The following is a 20,074-nucleotide window of genomic DNA, read 5'->3' as shown; positions in this document are numbered from 1 at the left end:
ACAGGCCGCGTTAACAGATCACATGTCCTCGTCATTTCATCAGCTCTTTTGTCTTCCCCTTTTATGTGGCCTTTCTCCCACTGCTTGGGGCCAACGTGGGGACTGCAATATTGATGATATTTATAAATTAAGTCCTCGGATGCTTTCATATGGATTTGACCCCAGAGGATGTAGGTCTCATGAAAGAGAAGGACCTATAGGTTGTAAGTCTCTCTGGGGGTGGAAATGAACTCAGTGAGCATTCCCGGTCAAGAGTGTAGGTGCAATGACAAGGGCGCTAAGTACACAGAGGAGGACGGCTGCTTGGTGTAAGGGGAAGAAACAGAGAACATTCTCTTACCAGAACAGACAATGTTTGAAACAAACCCCCAGACAACCAGTAAGGATTTCCCTAGTTTGTGGTCATCGATACATCAGTTTTCTTTAGAAGCCACATCGTTTGGGACTGAGTTAGAAGCACATCCTTCTAGCCGTACCAGGAAGGGCAAAGACAATCCAGTGATTGCCATCTAATTTCTGAAAAACAATCAGTCCCTTTGGCATTTTCCTTAAAAGGCAGTTTTATGGCTGGGGCAATTTGCATATAGTTACTCTTAATTCAAGTCTACCGTGTACAGTTACTTTTCCGGATTTGTTTTAGTTCTGTTCACCATTTGTATTAAACCAGCCTGCTTAATCTGCTAACAAACATAAAGAATACTGACATCTGCATTTCTTTCCTGGAAAAACATTGCATTCCATGAAAGTTGTTGCGGTGAGAAGCAGGCGCCTTCATCTGTCCTTGAGAAGAATTCATCCATCGGGAGTGCTGGTCTCAGGACAGCGCGAGGGCTAGAGGGGGCTCCTCGGTGGGGAGAAGCCTGCAAGCTCACCCAGAGGAGCATCAGATGTACAGGATGGTTGAGCAGTGGGAAGTCACAACGCTGCCAGGACCAGACGGAGAACGTCTTGTTCTCTGCGGTACCATTAGATTTACCCTAGAAATGGCAATTGGCCTAAAAGTTGTGATGTCTAAAAGGGCCGTCTCACCTTTCTGGTGGATGCTAGTATTGTAATCTGTTCGTAACTTCTTAAAACGTAGAACTTCCAACAAGAATTACTCCCCAAGAGGTTCAAACTTAAAAAAATAGAATGTGACTATAGGCATTTATGTTCACCTCCTTTTTGGAAAATCAGCTGCCTCTTTTTTGGTATTAAATCTTGCTTGATTGAACAGCCGGGAGTACTGCCAGAATAAATGCTGTTATCTATGTACAGTAATTAAGGAAATAGTCCTTGTCATTCTTACAGGGGCCAGGCTTTGCCTGTCTATAATAAAGTGAAATGATAAAGAATTTCTGGAACAGAGAGAAAAGTAAGGTGTGAACATGTGGTTACTCCAAATGCATCTGAATGGTTGATAAGATGGAGTCATACATTTGATAGTGATGAAGAAGTTAAATAAAGACGTACCCCAATTCCAATTTCATTAAATAATTGTTTCAGGAAAACTAACTGTTCAGTTCTCTTCGGGAAGAGTTGATGGTTCCTTCATGAAGTTCAAGATATTCAGCTTGACCAAATATCAATCAAACTCTACTGTGGTAAATATCAATTTAAAGACAATTCTCTTAGTAATCCCAATGTACATCTTACTAAAATGATAACAGTGGCAGGATTTGGAAAAGGCACATTCTGAAATGCATAAGTGGTTGGCCCTTGGCTACCAGACCAGACTCCAAAAAGGCAAATTCGATGAGTTCAGGGCAGATCATGCAATGATTTCATCTGCTTTCCCAAGCTACATGACCACATGTCTGTCTAACGTTTGCAATCCATTTATCATGTTCTTATTTGCACATCCTAAAAACCAATTATTCAGAGTAGGCCTCGCCCCAGCTAGGGTCAGGGTTTCATTTGGGGGGAGAGTGGGAACAGATCTAATAGGTCCCACCACACTATCCTAAAGGCTGTTAGTTTGAATCCACCCAGCAGAGCCACAGAAGAAAGGCGTGGCAATCTACTTTCATAAAAATGATCAAATTCTCGATTCACTGCCACATAATTGATTCTGACCCAGTGACCCTAAAAGACAAAGCAGAGCTGCTTCTGTGGGGTTTGAAGGTTGTAACTCTTCAGGGGAACACAGACCCTCCTCGTTCACTCATGGAGCTGCTGGTGGGTTTGAACTGCTGACCTTGCAATTAGCTGTCCAATGGGTAACTCACTAGGCCACCAGGGCTCCTTCATGAAAGTGACAGCCAGGGACACCTTGCAGTTCTCCCCTGTACTCGTGGGGTGGAACCACTTTGATGGCAATGAAGTGTTTTTGTTGTATTGGCTTTTGAGAAGGTTATATTACATAATGTTGAGCTGACGCTGATGGAAGTAATATTTCCCTGGTGAATTTAGCGTGCAAAAGTGCGGCATGCACCGGAGACACAGTGTGCGAATTGCACCTGACCTGATCCCACCACACCGAGGCAAATCACTGGGGGAGTGCAGCGGAACAGCAAGGGAATGGAGTGGCAAGGTCCCCAGGGAATGCTGAAAGTGGACTTTGGGGCCAGGGCGTGGTGCCCCAACAGACTGGACTGGAAAACGCTCCTAAGGGCCAGCAAATGATCCCTGAACTAACTACAAGCTTTTCTCTTGTGAACTGTTTTGTTCTGTTCTTTGTCAGTGGTTTGTTTTTGTTGTTTTGTTGTCTGGTTGCTTTGTTTTCCTCTGTCTTGTTTTCGTCCATGTTAGTGTCTCCACAGGTCTGTCTGAATAGGACAGTCTGGATGAAATATCTGGAGGAAAAACAACGGGACCGACAGTTCCGGGGGGACTTGGGGTGGGGGGGTAGGGCGGGGTAAGGAAGTGGTGTTAACAAACACAGGGACAAGGGAAAAACATGGGACCCCAAATGGTAGAGAGGGGGGAGTGGCAGCCCTGGTGGGAAATGATCAAGGGTAAGGTTGCTTAGAGAAGAGGTATACGCTAGCCCAGGTGGCGACGAAGCATGGTAGTAGGGCAGGAGGAAAGTCAAAGGAGATGGAGGAAAGAGCTAGGAGTCAAAGGGCATTTATGGAGGTCTAGACAAAGACATGTACATGTAAATATATATAGGAGGATGGGGAAATAGATCTATGTGTCTATATTTATAGGTTAAATATTAAGGTAGCGGAAGGACCTTGGGCCTCTACTCAAACACTCCCTCAATGCATGAATACCTTCTTTTATTAAATTGGAACTCTATGATGCTCACTCTCCCGACACAACGGCTGGAGCCAAAGTGGGTGAACAAGTAAATGTGGTGAAGAGGGCTGATGGTGCCCGGCTATCAAAAGAGATAGTGACTGTGGTCTTGAAGGCTTGAAGATAGACAAGCGGCCATGTAGCTCAGAAGCAACAAAGTCCACATGGAAGAACACACCAGTCTGTGTGATCGAGTGGTCCCGAAGGGATCAGTTACCGGGCATCAAAGAACAAAAAATCATATCATTGACTGCACACCTCCATGATACGATCGCTGAAGACGGATGGGTGCATAAGCAAATGTGGTGAAGAAAGCTGATGGTGCCCGGCTATCAAAAGAGAGAGTGTCTGGGGTCTTAAAGGCTTGAAGGTGAACAAGCAGCCATCTAGCTCAGAAGCAAAAAAGCCCACATGGAAGAAGCACACCAGCCTGTGTGATCATGAGGTGCCAAGGGACCAGGTATAAGGCATCATGCAAAAAAAAAATATATAAGTGTGTGTATGTATGTGTATATGTGTGTATATGTATATATGTATATATATATACCATATTAAATGAAGGGGGAAGTGCAGAGTGGAGACCCAAGGCCCAAGTGTTGGCCAATGGAGATCCCCTCATAGAGGGGTTTAGGAGAAGAGATGGGTTAATTAGGGTGCGAGGTAGTACCGATGAGGAACACAGCTTTCCCCCAGATTCTGGATGCTTCCTCCCCCCAACTACCATGATCCGAATTCTACCTTGCAGGGCTGGATAGGGCAGAGGCTGTACACTGGTATATATGAGGGCTGGAGGTACAGGGAATCCAGGGTGGATGATACCTTCAGGACCAAGGGTGTGAGGGACGATGCGGGGAGAGTGGAGGGTGAGTGGGTTGGAAAGGGGGAACTTATTGCAGGGATCCACATGTGACCTCCTCCCTGGGAGAGGGACAGCAGAGAAGGGGGGAAGGGAGACTCCAGATAGGGCAAGATATGACAAAATAACGATGTATAAATTACCAAGGGCACATGAGGGAGGGGGGAAAGGGGAGGGAGGGAAAAAAAAGAGGACCTGATGCAATGGGCTTAAGTGGAGAGCAAATGCCTTGAGAATGATTGGGGCAGGGAATGTATGGATGTGCTTTATACAATTGATATATGTATATGTATGGATGGTGATAGAGTTGTATGAGTCCCTAATAAAATGTAAAAAAAGAAAAGAGGAGGAAAAAATGATTAGGGCAAAGACTGTACAGATGTGCTTTATACAATTGATGTATGTATATGTATGAACTGTGATAAGAATTGTATGAGACCCTAATAAATTGTTAAAAAAAAAGTGCGGCATGCACTCTTTCCCCTGTGATTTTCTGTGTTTTCCCCCTACCATGTCTGTCTGTTTGTGTATTTATCTATCCCGCCCACTACATAGCTCATTGTTCCAAACCTGGCAAAGAAAAGCTCGAGGCCATGGCAAGTCTTGGAATAAACAACGAAATAGAAGAAACAGAAGAAAAGCCTACGGACAAATTTGTTTTCTTTAAAAGAAATGGAAGGGAAACTGCGACTTCTGCAAAAAATGGTGGCAGCTATTAGCTATCTCTAAAGAAAGAAAGAGAGAGAGAAAGAGAGAGAGAGAGAGAGAGAGAGAAAGAGAGAGAGAGAGAGAGAGAGAGAGAGAGAGAGAAATAAGATGTGTTACATGTTCCGAAAGATCTAGGTTCAGTTTGCAAACTTTTCCCATGAAGGGCCAGATAGTAAATACGAATATTCTAGGCTTTGTGGGCCTCATATGGTCTCTGTCACAACTACTCAACTCTGCCTTTACAGCGAGAAAGCACCATGCATGATATGTAAATGAACGGAACGAATGTGGCTGTGTTCCAATAAAACTTTATTTATGGACACATACATTTGAATTTCATGCAGAATTCACCCGTCAAGCAATTTCATTCTGCTTTTGATTGATATTTTCAGAGCAGTTGTAGCTTCATCAAAAAAAGCCTGCACAAAGTACAGCCTTCCCAGATGCCCTCCTCTCCACGGCACATGGTTTCTTCAATTGGGAACGTCTTCCGCTCATGTGGCACATTGATCACAGTTATAGTGAGCCAGTATCAGCACACTGTTCTTAACTGCAGCCCACAGCTTACAGTAAGGCTCACCCTGTGTTGTACGGGTCTAAGGGTTTTGACAGGAACGTGATGCCGTGTGTCACTATTACAGTATCATGCAGAGAAGTGTCACTACCCTTAAAATGCCCTGTGATCCACCTGCTCCCCCTTTCCCCTGCCCTGCAACACCCTGGCAAGCACTGATGTTTTTACTGTGTCTGTGGTGCTACCATGTCTAGAACATCAAACAGCTGCAACCATAAATACATTATGAAATGTTTTTAGGATGATTCCTTTCACTTGTCAATGTGCGATTAAGGTTCCTCCAAGTCTTTATGAGACCTGATAGCTCATTTCCTTTTATCCATGAGTACTTTTCTATTGTATAGGTGTACTCCTGTTTGTTTATCCATTGGTCGCTTCCAATTTTGGGCAATTAGGAATAAAGTGGCTCTAAACATTGGTGAGCCAAGCCATGGTGTTTTCAATTGCCTCAGGCATAATACATGTAAAACCTGGACCCAAGGAAAGTTGGTGCATTTGAATCATGGTGTTGGGGAAGAGTGTGAAGAGCTGATGACTGTAAGTGGACCGCCAGAAAACACACCCATCTGTCTCGGAAGAAGCACAGCCAGAATCTCCTTAGAAACGAGAATGGCGAGACTTCCTTGTATGTACTTTGGACATGTGATCCGGAGAGACCAGAGCCTGGAGAAGGACAGCGTGCTTGGTAAGACAGAAGAGCAGCAGAAAGAGGAAGGCCCTCAATGAGACGAAAGGACACAGAGTCTGCAACGGTGGGCTCAAGCATGACAACTGTGAGGACGATGCAGGACCTGTCTGTCTGTCTGTCATTCTGTTGGGTCGTGATGAGGTGGGACTGGCTTATGAGCACTTAACAACAAACATTTGTGCACAGGTTTTGATGTGTATCTGTATACAGACATACTTCTTCATCTCATTTGGGTAACGTGTACGGCTGCTGGATCACATGGTAAGCCCATGCTTGGCTTCTTGTGATTATTTTTCAACCATGCAAAAACAGTCACAAGACTCAATTTGACCCACAGACCATAGTTGGCTGACTCTTGATCTAAATGAGTATCTTTTTTCTACTCAACAAATACCTGTCAGTTACCAACCTTGATTGAGGTGTTTTTAAAACATTTACTTTGGCATATAATTCATCTGCCACACATTTAAATGGTTTAAATATGTAAGGAGTTTTGCAATCATCATCACAATTAATTTTAGAGCATTTTCTTCACTTTTGAACTCATTGCAATTGGCTCCCCATTGCTCCCAACCATTCCTGTCATAACCCCAATGAATTAATAGTCTAGTTATTATCTGTAAGAATTTACCCATTTTGGATTCCATAAAAGAAAATTATACAACCGCCCCCCAAAGCAAACAAACAAATCCAACAATGACAACACAATAAAACACAGAAAAACCTCCTTTCTAAGAGAAAGCAGAAGATAATAGAAACTAGAACAAATTAAAAGCAGATCAAAAGGGAAGGCAAATATGTTCAATTGTAACCTAACTGTATCTGCAGCCACCCACTTTCCAATGCACTCTGTCAGCGGGCAAGACTGCTCCCATCCCTGTCCAAGGCCTGAGAGAGTTTAATGGAAGCTAAATGTTCCAGTATCATTGGTTCTAGCTCAGATGCCAAAGCTGGTCTTGAGATGTTCTGCACATTCAAGTGGGAAAGACTCAAGGTCGTATTTTAGCTCTCAGGGAATTGTTTTCTTCAACTTCAGTCTGAATCTATGTATGAGCAAATGGTGGTCTGGCCCATAGTCAGGCGCTGGCCTAGTTTAGCTGATGCTACTGAGCTTCTCCATCGCCTTTTCTGTGTCAAATGTAGTCAATTTGATTTCTGTGTATTCCATCTGGAGAAGTTGTTGAAAAAAGGTATTTGCAATGAAGGAGTCACCAGCCTTGTGAAACTCTATCCTGTCATCTCAGCTGCATTTCTATCACTAAAACAATATTTTCCAACTACTGTTCCTTCCTCTTTGCTTCCAACTTTTATATTACAATTATAACAATTATCAATGTATCTTAATTGTGTGTTCAATCAATTACAGATGAAAGACATTGGTAGAATTCTTCAATGTCTGCATCACTATTTATGATAAAAATTCACTTTTGGGGGCTCTTACAGCTCTTAAAACAATCCATGCATCAATTGTATCAAGTACATTTGTACATATGTTGCCTTCATCATTTTCAAAATATTTTCTTTCTGTTTGAGCCTTTGGTATCAGCTCCTCTTTCCCCCCTTCCTCCCCCCACCTTCATAAATCCCTGATAAACTCTATATTACTATTATTTTCATATCTTACACTGCTGGCTGTTTCCTTTCACTCATGTTCGTCCCCTAGGGGAGTGGGGATTATACGTCATTGTAGTTGGTTCCCTATTTCTCCCCCTTCTCCCCCATCTTTATGGTATTAAAGGTACATTGCTGTTCCTGAGGGATTTATCTGTCTTGGGTTCCATGTGTTGAGAGCTCTTATCTGTACCATTGTGTATTCTCCAGTCTAGCCGGATTTATAAGGTAGAACTGAGCTCATGATAATGGTGGGGAGGAAGCATTAAAGAACTAGTGTTGTGCTGCACCCTGTCTGTCTCATTCTTTCCTTGTGACACTTCTGTGAGGGAATGTCCAATTATCTACAGATGGGCTTTGGGTCTCTACTCTGACCACCATCATTTGCAACGATATATTTGTTTGGAGTCATTTGATGTCTAATACCTTATCCCATCGACACCTCAAGATAACACAGACAGGTGTGCTTCTTCCATGTGGGCTTTGTTGTTCTCTGCTTGTTTGTTTTCAAGCTTTTGAGACCCCACACACTACATCTTTTAATAGTCAGGCACCATCAGCTTACTTCAGCACATTTGCTTATGCACTCATTTTGAATTCAGTGATTGTATCAGGGAGGTGAGCATCACAGAATGCCAGGTCATTAGAACAAAGTGTTCTTATGTTGAGGAGTACTTGAGTAGAGACCCAATGCTTGTCTGCTACCTTATTGCTTAACATTTAAATATATGCAAATAGACCTGTATCCCTATCGTTATATATAAATATATTTACATATGTGCATGCCTAAATTTATGCCTCTATAAATGTCTTTTGCCTCCTAGTTCTTTCCTCTATTTCCTTTTACTTTCCTCATGTCCCAATATCATGCTCAGCCTTCATTGACTCTCAGTACTTTCTCTTGGCTACATTGTACTTGATCACACCCCATCAAGCATTCTACACCCTTCTCGCCATTGATTTTAGATCTCTTATTGTTCCTGTCTCTCTGGGTCCTCTCCCATGTCCAGAGCCATTGGCCCCATTGTTTTCTCCTCAGTATCGATTATCCTACCTATCTTACATGGATAGACATGAGAAAAAGGAAAAGGAAAAAAGAGAAAAAACCCAAACAAACAAAACCCCACCACAGCACACCAAAAAACCCAACCTGGAAATAGTTCCAGGTCTGTTTGCTGACCCTTCTGAATGTTTTCCAATCTGGTCTGGAGCAAAGTGCCACACCCAGTCTACCGATTCTGAGGTCTATTTTCGGGATTCCAAAGGTACTTCACTGCTTTGCTTCCCTTGTTGGTCTGCTGAGCTCCCTTCGTGTTCCACTCCGGTGTGTGGGTGTGTCAGACCAGGCACAATTCTCACTCTGTGTCTCCAGTGCTGTCCCCTGTAGCCCTGTGGGTCAGTGAGGGGGCGTTGTGTCTCATGGTGTATCCAGCCCCACAGTCCTCTCTGTGCATTGGCTGATGGGAGCAGGATTGCTGTGGAGGCTTGGTGGGCCGGGTTGTGGTTTCTCTCTCTCTCTCTCTCTCTCTCTCTCTCTCTCTTTCTCTCTCCCTCCCTCCCTCCCCTCTTAGATTGCTCTGTTTGGGTGTCTGGGAAGACCCACCACTCTTCACAGGCTGTATCTTCAGGCATCACTAGCTTAAGTGGTTGGTGTATAAATCTGAATAATAGTTGTATTGTTTGGATTTCCTTGAAGGCAGATCCAGACAGCATTGAACTTCAAAATAGATCTTTAAATGTCCTTTTTGACAATGAGTGCAACACTGTTCCTCTTGAATCTGTCATTCCCGTCATAGCAAATCACATGGTTTTCTGATTCCAAATGGTCAAACCCAGTCCAATTTAGTTCACTAACACCTAGGAGAGAGAGCTTTGTGTATTCCATTTCATTTTTGAAGACTTTCAATTTTCCTAGATTCATACTTCACACAGTCCAACTTCTGACTACCAGGAGATTTTTGCAGCTGTTTATTCTTACCCTGAGTTGTGCACTATCGGCAAATGAAGATCCCAAAGTCTTATAGGACTTGCTCCATTTCCATCATGGCCGACTCCAATTTGAGAACACAGTTCCTCATCAGCCACACTTTGAGTGTTCTAACTTTTATATGACGATGGATTTCTTATGTTGCTGAAGATATTACCCCTTAAGTGTACATATTTATACCTTATAATATAATAATGTTAGTCTGGGTACTTTAGAGAAACAAATCCACAGAAACTCATATGTATGAGAGTTTTATATAATGAGTAAGTGCACATCAAGAAAACATCCCAACCCAGTGCTGCCCAAGCCCACAAGTCCAACATTAACTCATATATCCAACACCAATCTACAAAGTCCTTCTCCATATCACAGAACACACACTATGATGCCAACTGTAGGAGGAAAGCCGAATCTGTGAATGTGTAAACATCTCAGCACTGGCAGGGGTCTCCACATGGGTGCTCCAGCACCCAGGGCTGCTACATCATGGTAGGTCCAAGTGGCTTTACAGGGATGTCTTGCAGGAAGTCAGCCTTGCCAGCTGAAGCAGGGAACTGCTAAGGTAGCTGCACCTTGTCTGACCATCACAAAGCAAGAGAACTGAGATCTAGAAAGGCGAGGATCACTGAGCCATTTATCTCTCCGCCCTTCAATAAACCCCACATGTGTTTATCGGTCAGGTTGGCATAATAATAAACTAACTACCTCATTAATCATTGCTATTTTAATCTTGTATGTCTTTCAAATAATTTTGAATGTGCCATTCCTATTCCACCACCCAGTTCATTTGATCTGTGGAGTTTCTCAGTTTTAAAATTTTAAAATTACATATTCATGTTGCAGTGTAACAAGCTCATTTATCTGTTGTATGTCCTTAAGATTGGCATATACATCCAGAGGCTTTATGTCACACAGATTCAGTCCTTTTGACAATACTATGGGTGACTGTGGTAGTTATGTAATTTGTTGTCAATTTGAGACTTAAGAGTGAAGGGGTGGAGTTTAGTCTGTCAATCAGGTTGCAACTTATGACCTCATTTGGAGACTTGCTGAAGGCAGGATACACCCAGTCCCTGTGAGACATTCCTGTTGAGAAGACACATGGAACTACGCTAGAGTCCTGGAGCTAAAGGTGCCACATGAGACTCCTGCCGGCACTGAGATACTTCCACTGCCACGGGATCCACAAGACTTCCCACCGACTGACCTGTGATCTTCCTACATTCGGTATCATTGCATGTGTTACCTGAGCCTGAAGAGGACATATGGACTTGATCTGGTTTGGGCTGGGGTGTTTTCTCAATATTCAATTGCTCTTGTATATAAAGTTTTTTCTTACACATATATGAGTGTCTATGAATTTTTTTCTGTGGTCAACCCAGACTAACACAGCGACACTGTGTTTTCATCAGAAGGCACATAAATATTGAATTTTCTATTTCTAAAAAATAATTTTAGTATAAAAGAGGGTAAGATGGCTCACAAGGTAGACACATGACACAGACCAATCAAATGCAACAGATATGTATGATAATCCTGGAACACTTGAGATTCCAAAGAAAAGACAGAGTTGGTTGAATACTAACTAGGAGAAGAAGCTGACACAAGCAATGAGAGGGCAGATAGCCAGGTGAAGGGTCAGCTAGTCTGAATCCAAAAGGCCATCTTGAACTTTTACAGAAAGCATTTAATCCAGGCAGCGGCCTAGGACACGGAGGGCTGGTGGTGGGAAAGTTGAGATCCTCCTTTGCTTTCCACACCCTGCTAAGAGGAGAAGTGTGGTCGGCCACCACATCCCCGCCATCTCCTCCCCTGCCATACTTTCAAGAAACAATCCATCCAGTTACTGTCTCTATAGATTTACCTCTCCTGGATTTCATATACAGAGAAGTATATAAAAACAAAAACTAACAACAATAACGAATTAAACCAGAGAAAACATCAGTAAAAAGAAAATAGGAAATACTAAAAACGAGAATAACTCGAACATTTGTCAAAAGGGAGATCGATGATAAAGTGTTAAATTTTAGCGTAACTACATCTGCCATAATCCATTTTCCCACACATGCTAACAATACTATTCACATCCCTGGTCTGTGGTCAGAGGGAATTCACTGGAGGCTTAATCCATGTGTATTTTTCCTTCACCTTAAAAAAAACAAAACTGAAACAACTTTTAAATGGGTTAAAAGGGACTCTTTTTTTTGTATTATATGCAAGCCAAACTTGACTCTGCCACTGAGTTCACTCCAACGCATGACTACCTTATAGGGCAGAATAGAACTGCTTAAGTGGGTTTCTGAGGTTGTAACTCTTTATGGGAGTAGAAAGGCTCAATACCCAGTACACTACTAGGTCTCCAAGCAACTCACTGTCCTTGAGTTGATTCCAACTCATAGCAACCCTATAATAACCCTTTATGAAGCTAGCACCCAGCACAACACCCACACACACCAGGATTCCTTTAACACATTCAGTTTTCATAAAGTGAATTGTCATCCTCAGAAAGTAACCAATTGGTTGTTTTTTTCTTTGAATATTATTATAGACTCATTTAATATTTAACCATACTTGTTGGGTTTTGATTTATTGTGATTTTTTAATTTGTTCCATCTTTGGTCAATAGAATTTTTAGGTTCCTGAATCTCTTTTACATGAGAACATAAGAGCATCTCTTTTACACTAGTAGTCTTTTAAAAAAGTATTATTCATTGGGATTTAATACATATATCATTCCATAGTTCAGTCACGTCAAGTAGAATTGTACAATTGCTACCACAATCAATCTCCAAGTCCTGGAGGCATAGTTGGTTATGCATTGGGCTGCTAACCAGCAGGTCCACAGTTCGAAACCACCAACAGCTCATTGAGAGAAAGATGAAGCAAGCATTCCACTCTTGTAAAGAGTCAGTCTTAGAAACTCCTAGGGCAGTTCCACGTTGTCCTGTAGGGTCTCTGTGAGTCGAAACAAGTCCATGGCAGTGGGCGGTGGAGGAGTCTTGGAAAAGGACCTCGGGGAGCATTGGATGGCTGCTCACAGGTCTGCAGTTTCAACCGACCAGCTCCGCGGAAGAAAGACGTGACGGTCTGCTCCAAAGCCTCCAGGTCCCCACGTAGGCTGACTGTGAGTTAGGCTGGACTCAATGGCAGTGACTTTCTTGGTGGAGTAGTGTTTAATATCTTCCATGCTATGAAGGATGCCAAGATACCAAGATACTCCAGAAACATCTTGTATGTGCTTTGGCCCAGACCTGGAATCAACCATTTCTCCAGAATCCTTGATTTGTTTTCATCAGAAATGGTATTTCACACCATAGGCTGAGCCCTCATAAATGTTCATTACTAATGGTTTAGTAATGGTTTTTAAGTCACACTGATATTTCCAAATCAAATTCAGTTTACAGTATTTTTTTGCTTTTATATCTCCTGCACGCTGTGAATCCTGGTTCTCAAAGATATAGAGGGTGATATAATTAGAATATTTCATAATAATTCATTTGCTTTGTCTTTCATTACACAGGTAATAGTCTCAGAATAGTAATACCAATACTACCACCATCGTTTGTGATTACTAAAAACACAATTTTAAAATATTTTACTCTGCCTATGCTATTCCATCCCCCATATTTTATGGTATGCTCTATTAAGAGTGTCCGATTATGCAGTCATTATACACTACAGTTTCTCTCTGAGTCCTTATTTAGCCTTAGTCACTCAATTAAGCATATTTTCTGCTTGTAATGTGTCACACATGGGGCTGCGCTGAGTCAAAATCTGTTTGATGGCAACTCACATAAACTCCTACCCAGGAAGACCCTTGCTCTGCGAGAGTGAAGAGGCCTTTATAACGTGATGCTGACAGGGACAGCAGAGACAGGAAGCCTACAGGAAGCAGACAGGCATGAAAAAGTCTCTTCTTCTTCCTGCAGACATATTGTTTCCCTAGAGAAATAAATGTCCTGTAAAACCAGCTGGCGAAACAGAGTTCTGGCCCTAACAAAACCAAGCGTAGAAGGGTGTATTCCGAGCAGAGAGACAATAGCTTAATAAACGGCACTGCCAATTTAGTTATCTTTTCTCAGATACATAGTGTGCTTTTTTCCATATGTAATTTCAAATACTTGCTTTTTTATTTCAGGAAAGATTTTAATTAGGAATGATTTTGATCTGTTTTTAACCTATCATAAATTCCCAAACTTATTTGACCTACCTTCCCCTTTTCAGGAAAAAAAAGTTATTCAATAACCCCTTGAAGATGGAAACATTTGGACTATAATCCATTCCACAATCCAGGATAAAATGTATGCACCTACCAGCTTTTGCAGCCCACCGGACTGTGCCAGCAGCACTTGGCTCTATTGTAGGCTTTGGAACTGATTTGTGCGTTGGCTAATCTTTCCCTTTCTTCTATATTTGTATTTTTCATTGTTGTTGACTTTGTCCCCTTACTTACTTTTATGAAAGATTTTTAATCCTTATTTTTCTCATCATCAGTTTCTCCTAATGTATGGGTTGTGATAAGAATGTATAAGCCCCAAATCAAAGGGTTGAAAAGGATTACAAGGATCTACATGTGACCTCCTCCCTGGGGGACAGACAACAGAGAAGGGGGTGAAGGGAGATGCCGGATAGGGCAAGATATGACAAAATAATAATCTATAAATCATCAAGGGTTCAAGGGGGAGGGGGGAGCGGGGAGGGAGGGGAAAAAAAGAGGACCTGTTGCAAAGGGCTTAAGTGGAGAGCAAATGCTTTGAAAATGATGAGGGCAAAGAATGTACAGATGTGCTTTATACAATTGATGTATGTATATGTATGAATTGTGATAAGAGTTGTATGAGCCCCTAATAAAATGTTTAAAAAAAGGGTTGAAAAGAAAAGTGATCTTTGTAAGCAGATTTGCCAAATGCAATATATTGCTTGATTTCCTGACTTCTGCTTCCAAGGACATTGGTTAGGAACACAAGTAAAATTGAATCTTGGACAACTTCAATTTTTCCTTTGTGTGACCTAATGTTTCTTATTGGTCTGGAGGATTTTAATTTTCTTTATTTGGAGGTGTAATCCATGAGTTTGATCTTTATCAATAAGGGCTTTATGTGCTGTTGGCACAAAGCAAGCAGAGTGTGTTACCTGTACACCACAGGTTAGCGAGTCTTCCTGTGAGCTATCTTCTTCCTTTAGCTGAGCTCCTAGAATTATTTGTTCAGTGAACAGATTGAATAAGTAAACAGATATGAGCATGATGCACACCATTCCAGAATTTAAGCCATGCATACTCATTCCCTGTGTGTTTTAGTAACTGCCTCTTAGTCTATGTAGCAAGTTCTACGTAAGCATAGCTAAGTGTCCCAGAATTCCCATTTTCCACAGTTATTCATAATTTGTTATGGTCCCCACATTTGAAGGAGAACTTGAGTAGAGGTCCAATGTCCGTCTGCTACCTTAATACTTAACATATAAATATATGTACATAGATCTATTTTCCTATTGTTATATACAACTATATTTACATATGTACATGCCTCTATTTAGATCTCTATAAATGCCCTTTGCCTCCTAGTTCTTTTCTCTATTTCCTTTTACTTTCTTCTTGTCCCACTGTCATGTTCGGCCTTCATTCAGGTGTCAGTAATTCCTCTGGGTCAGCGCTGTATCCTTTCACATAATTATTCAATCTGTATGGTGTGCAAACATCTGAGAAGCTGGACTAAGACAAATTTGGCATCAGAATAGGAAGACGGTCATTAATCGCCTTTGATATGCAGATGACACACCTTACTTGCTAAAAGTGAGGGGGACTTGAAGCACTTACTGATGAAAATGAAAGATTGCAACCTTCTATATGGATTGTAACGCAGTGTAAAGAAAAGTGAAATCTTCCTAACTAGACCCATTGACAGTATCATGATAAGTGGACAAAAGCCTGAAGTTGGTAAAGATTTCGTTTTACTTGGATCCACATCAACACCCATAGAAGTAATGGTCCAGAAATCCAGCACTATGTTGTACTGGGCAAACCTTCTGCAAAGGGTCTCTTTCAAGTGCCACGGAGTAAAGATGTCACTTTAAAAACCAAAGTGTGTCTGATCCAAGCCATGGTAATGTTCTTCTTTTTAAAAAATCATTTTATTGGGGGCTCATACAGCTCTTATCACAATCCATGCATCCATCCATTGTGTCAAGCATCCATCCATTTGTACATTTGTTTCCATCATCATTCTCAAACATTTGCTTTCTGCTTGAACCCTTCGTATCAGCTCCTCATTTCCCCCCTCCCTTCCGCACCCTCCCTCCCTCCCGAACCCTTGATGATTTATAAATTATTATTATTTTTTCATGTTTTATACTCTCCGATGTCTCCCTTCACTCACTTTTCTGTTGTCTATCCCCTAAGGAGGGGGGCGGTATATGTAGATCATTGTGATTCATTCCTCCTTTCTCCCCCACCTTCCTCTTCCCCTCCTGGTATGGCTACTCTCATTATTGGTCCTGAGGAGTCTATCTGTCCTGGATTCCCTGTGTTTCCAGCTCTTATTTGTACCAGTGTACATCCTCTGGTCTAGCCAGATTTGTAAGGTAGAATTGGGATCATGATAGTGGGGGAGGAAACATTAAAGAACTAGAGAAAAGTTGTATGTTTCATCAGTGCTATATTTCACCCTGACTGGCTCATCTCTTCCTTGTGACCCTTCCGAAGCGGGTGTCCATTTGTCTACAAATGGGCTTTGGGTCTCCACTCTGCACTCCCCCTCATTCACATAGATATGATTTTTTGTTCTGGGTCTTTGATGCCTGATACTTGATCCCATTGACACCTCATGATCACACAGGCAGGTATGCTTCTTCCATGTGAATTTTGTTGCTTCTCAGGTAGATGGTCGCTTGTTTGTCTTCAATTCTTTAAGACCTCAATGCTATATCTTTTGATAGTCGGGCACCATCAGCTTTCTTCATCACATTTTCTATGCACCCATTTTGTCTTCAGCGATCATGTGGGGAAGATGAGCATCAGGAAATACCAGGATATTAGAACAAAGTGTTCTTGCATTGAGGGAGTACTTCAGTAGAGGCCCAATGTCTTTCTGCTACCTTAATACTTAACATATAAATATATATTCATATATCTATTTCCCTATCATTATACATAAATATTTACATATGCACATGCCTGTATTTAGACTTATATAAATGTCCTTTGCCTCCTAGTTCTTTCCTCTATTTCCTTTTACCTTCCTCTTGTTCCACTATCATGTTCGACCTTCCTTTGGGTTTTAGTAATTCCTCTCAGTTATATTGCCCTTGATCTTGCCCTATGAGGCATCTTACCCCCTCCTTGCCATCAATTTTAGATCACTTGTTGTTCCAAGCCATGGTATTTTCACTCATCTTATATGTAGGCAAGGGTTGAATATTAAATACGGAAGACTGAAGAAAATTCTATGCCTTCGAGCTATGGCGTTGGCGAAGAATATTGAAAACACTCTGAAGGGCTAGCAGAGCGAACAAATTTGTCTGAGAGCAACTATAGAGAATGCTCCTTGGACATGCTATCAGGAGAGGCTCGTCCCCAAAGAAGGGCACGCCATGCTTAGTAAAGTCAAGGGTCAGTGGAAAAGATGTATTGCCCCGGTGACTGCAACAAGGGGCTCACGTGCTGTAACAATTGTGAGGGCCATGCAGACCTGGGCAGCATTTCCTCCCGTGGTTTAGCCCCGTGAGCACTGACTTGGTCTCTTACACGCACCCTTTTCGGTTCGCATTCTGCTGCAATTGTTCCATTCCTATTGCACATTCAGTATCTGTTGCCTTTTGGGGCTTTTTTGTTGCAAGAATGTATCGATGGTGAGCAAGTCCTATTTCAGAATTCCTTTTTAACCTTCTTATCTACATGTCTTTAGATGTTCTTTCCTTAGCAGTGAAATTTTCATACTTCAACTTCAGTTTGAATAAGCATCCGTGGAAATCAGGTTTCAATTGATGAACTGATCAAATAGAAACAGTTTCTTGAACTAAATCCTTGAATTAAAAATCTTTCAAATACATTCATATTGATAATTTTTCTCTTTGAAATAGACCTCACCACCTAAATAAATTCCCACATGTGTTCCCCAGAGTTATACAGACATAAATAAGTGAAAAGTTGCACATAATTAAATAGATATTTAAATAAGTAAACACTCTTAACTTTGGGAGTTAAGGACACTAGTACTTAAGTACGATGGGATTTGACTTCTGTTTTTGTCACCTGAGAGAAAGAAAATTGTCATGCTACAACATGAAAATAACAAGCACATCCTGGAAGGTAACTACCTCAGGCGAGGACATTACCGTGTTGCCACACCAGCAGGGCCAGCTTCACTGGGCAGGGGCAGAGGCACTGTTTCTGTTGGTAAGGTAGTTGCAGGGATTTGGGGGGCTCAGGGCATCATGTTCCTCTGAATGTCTTCTCACCTCAGTTCTCACATTTCCACCCTCCTCTCATCAATGCCTGCCTTAAACTGAAGAGCCCAGATGAGAGAGTGAGTGGGACTTAATTTATTATTCAGTACCCCACATGACCAGCTTTCACGTCTTACCTCTCAGAGAAAGGAGTTGGGGATGGCAGTTAGCAGAAACTCTCCTATCGTGTGATGTTTCCCAGAGCTTAGACTTTAAAGAAGTATGGAGACACCAGTTTAAGGTTCCCTTTTTCTAAAGCTCCCCAGGACTTTAGAAGTATCCAGCCCACCTTATAGTCCTTGTTTGCCCTGATCCTACCATGATGATCTATCCAAAGCCTTCTCTTCCCTAAGAATTTAATTCCAGTCTACCAAAACGGGATCATGTAAGTACAGTCTAGCCATGGACAGGCAGCTTTCTGCTTGCCTGTGAGAACTGAATAATCTCTGCCTTTAAAGTCAGCCAGCTCAGATAACCATTCCCAAGTCTCCATTGATGAGATTTGTTGTCTACAACAACTCCCAGTCTCATAATTAGGTCAGTCAGAGCTTAGTACGAAAGTGGGAAATGCTCTAGGTTTTAAGCACTCAAGGAAACAAGGTGCTTTAAACTAATGGTGGGAAATTCCAGGGTTTTGTGAACCAGAGGGCTGCCATTGGAACAATGAAGCTCAGTGGGCACCATTGGAGCTGCGCTTGGGAGACAGAGGTCTGTTACCATTGAAGAGAACTTTGACACTCACAAAGCCTTTGGCCAGACACTGAGTCTGGTCATTATTGTGCCATAGGTGCCCTTTGATGTTAATGCTGTCATGAACTCACTTGTTGACAGAAACAGTTGAAGGCTGATAGCCTTTGTTCCATGTCTATCATGCATTATTCAGCAAAATCTCATTTTCATATAGAACTTTGGCTACACAACTCTGGGACACGTAGCTTTCAGTGGTCTCATGATTCTCCAGGGAAAAGTGGATCGTTGCAGCGTATCATCAGATCTTCCTTATGATCCATTTAAATTTGTGCTAGTTTTTAATATTTTCTGCTTTCTTTTTGATTGAGGTTTTTAAATTTGCTTTACTTTTTAATTCTTTTTCATTTCTCTGTATATGAAATCCAGGATAGGTGGGTGAGTTAGTTAGTTTATTGTGCCAGCCAGGCCGATAAACATATGTGGGATTAATTGAAGGGCGGAGAGATAAATGGCTCCATGAGCCTCAACTTTCTTGTTTCTTGCTCTTTGATCATAGGACCAGTGTGCGGCTGCCTTGCTTGTTCTGTGCCTCAATTTGCAAGCTACACTACCTGTGGGACACCCAATCCGTGGATTGTGTCGCTATAATTTGAGGTTCCTTCAAAACCTGCTTTGCCACACCATTGGAACTTACATCTCTTGTGCTGGGGACTGTCAGACCCTGTCATCTGGCTGACTGTTGGTGACCTGCCTTGCTGGTTGCTGCCTGTGCCCCGATAGCCTGAATTGTTCTACAGAGGATTACCTGGCAGCTCTTTAGACTTGAAGAACTGCCAGTGTCTCACAACTGTCTCACAGGAGTGAGTTTCACTGAGTCACTTGTACTGCTTTATAATTTAACTAACTGCTATTTCTTATGTTACATATCTATCTATCTGTATATATATAATTGTTAGCATTCTGGTTTTATTTCTCTGGAGAACCCTGTCCAGCACAGTGGGTCTATAGTGACAGTAACTGGATTGATGGTTCCCAGGGGCATGGTGGGGTGGTAGTGGGGGTTGGGCAAAATGAGGAGTTACTACGATGAGGACAAGAATGAAGAAAATGTTCTAAACTGGATTGTGGTGATGAATGGACAACTCCCCTCAAAGTGATTGAACTATTAAATGATATGATATGTGAGTTATGTGCCAGAATGGATGTTGTTCTTTGTGCCTAGTATCAACCAAATATTAATTTTAGTGCTTTTTTTGTATGTGTGCTGAGTGGGAGATGCTTATGCTAGTCAATTTT

The sequence above is a fragment of the Tenrec ecaudatus genome, chromosome 1, assembly GCF_050624435.1.
Source record: "Tenrec ecaudatus isolate mTenEca1 chromosome 1, mTenEca1.hap1, whole genome shotgun sequence".
Lineage (NCBI taxonomy): Eukaryota > Metazoa > Chordata > Mammalia > Afrosoricida > Tenrecidae > Tenrec > Tenrec ecaudatus.
This window is presented reverse-complemented; position numbering follows the sequence as displayed.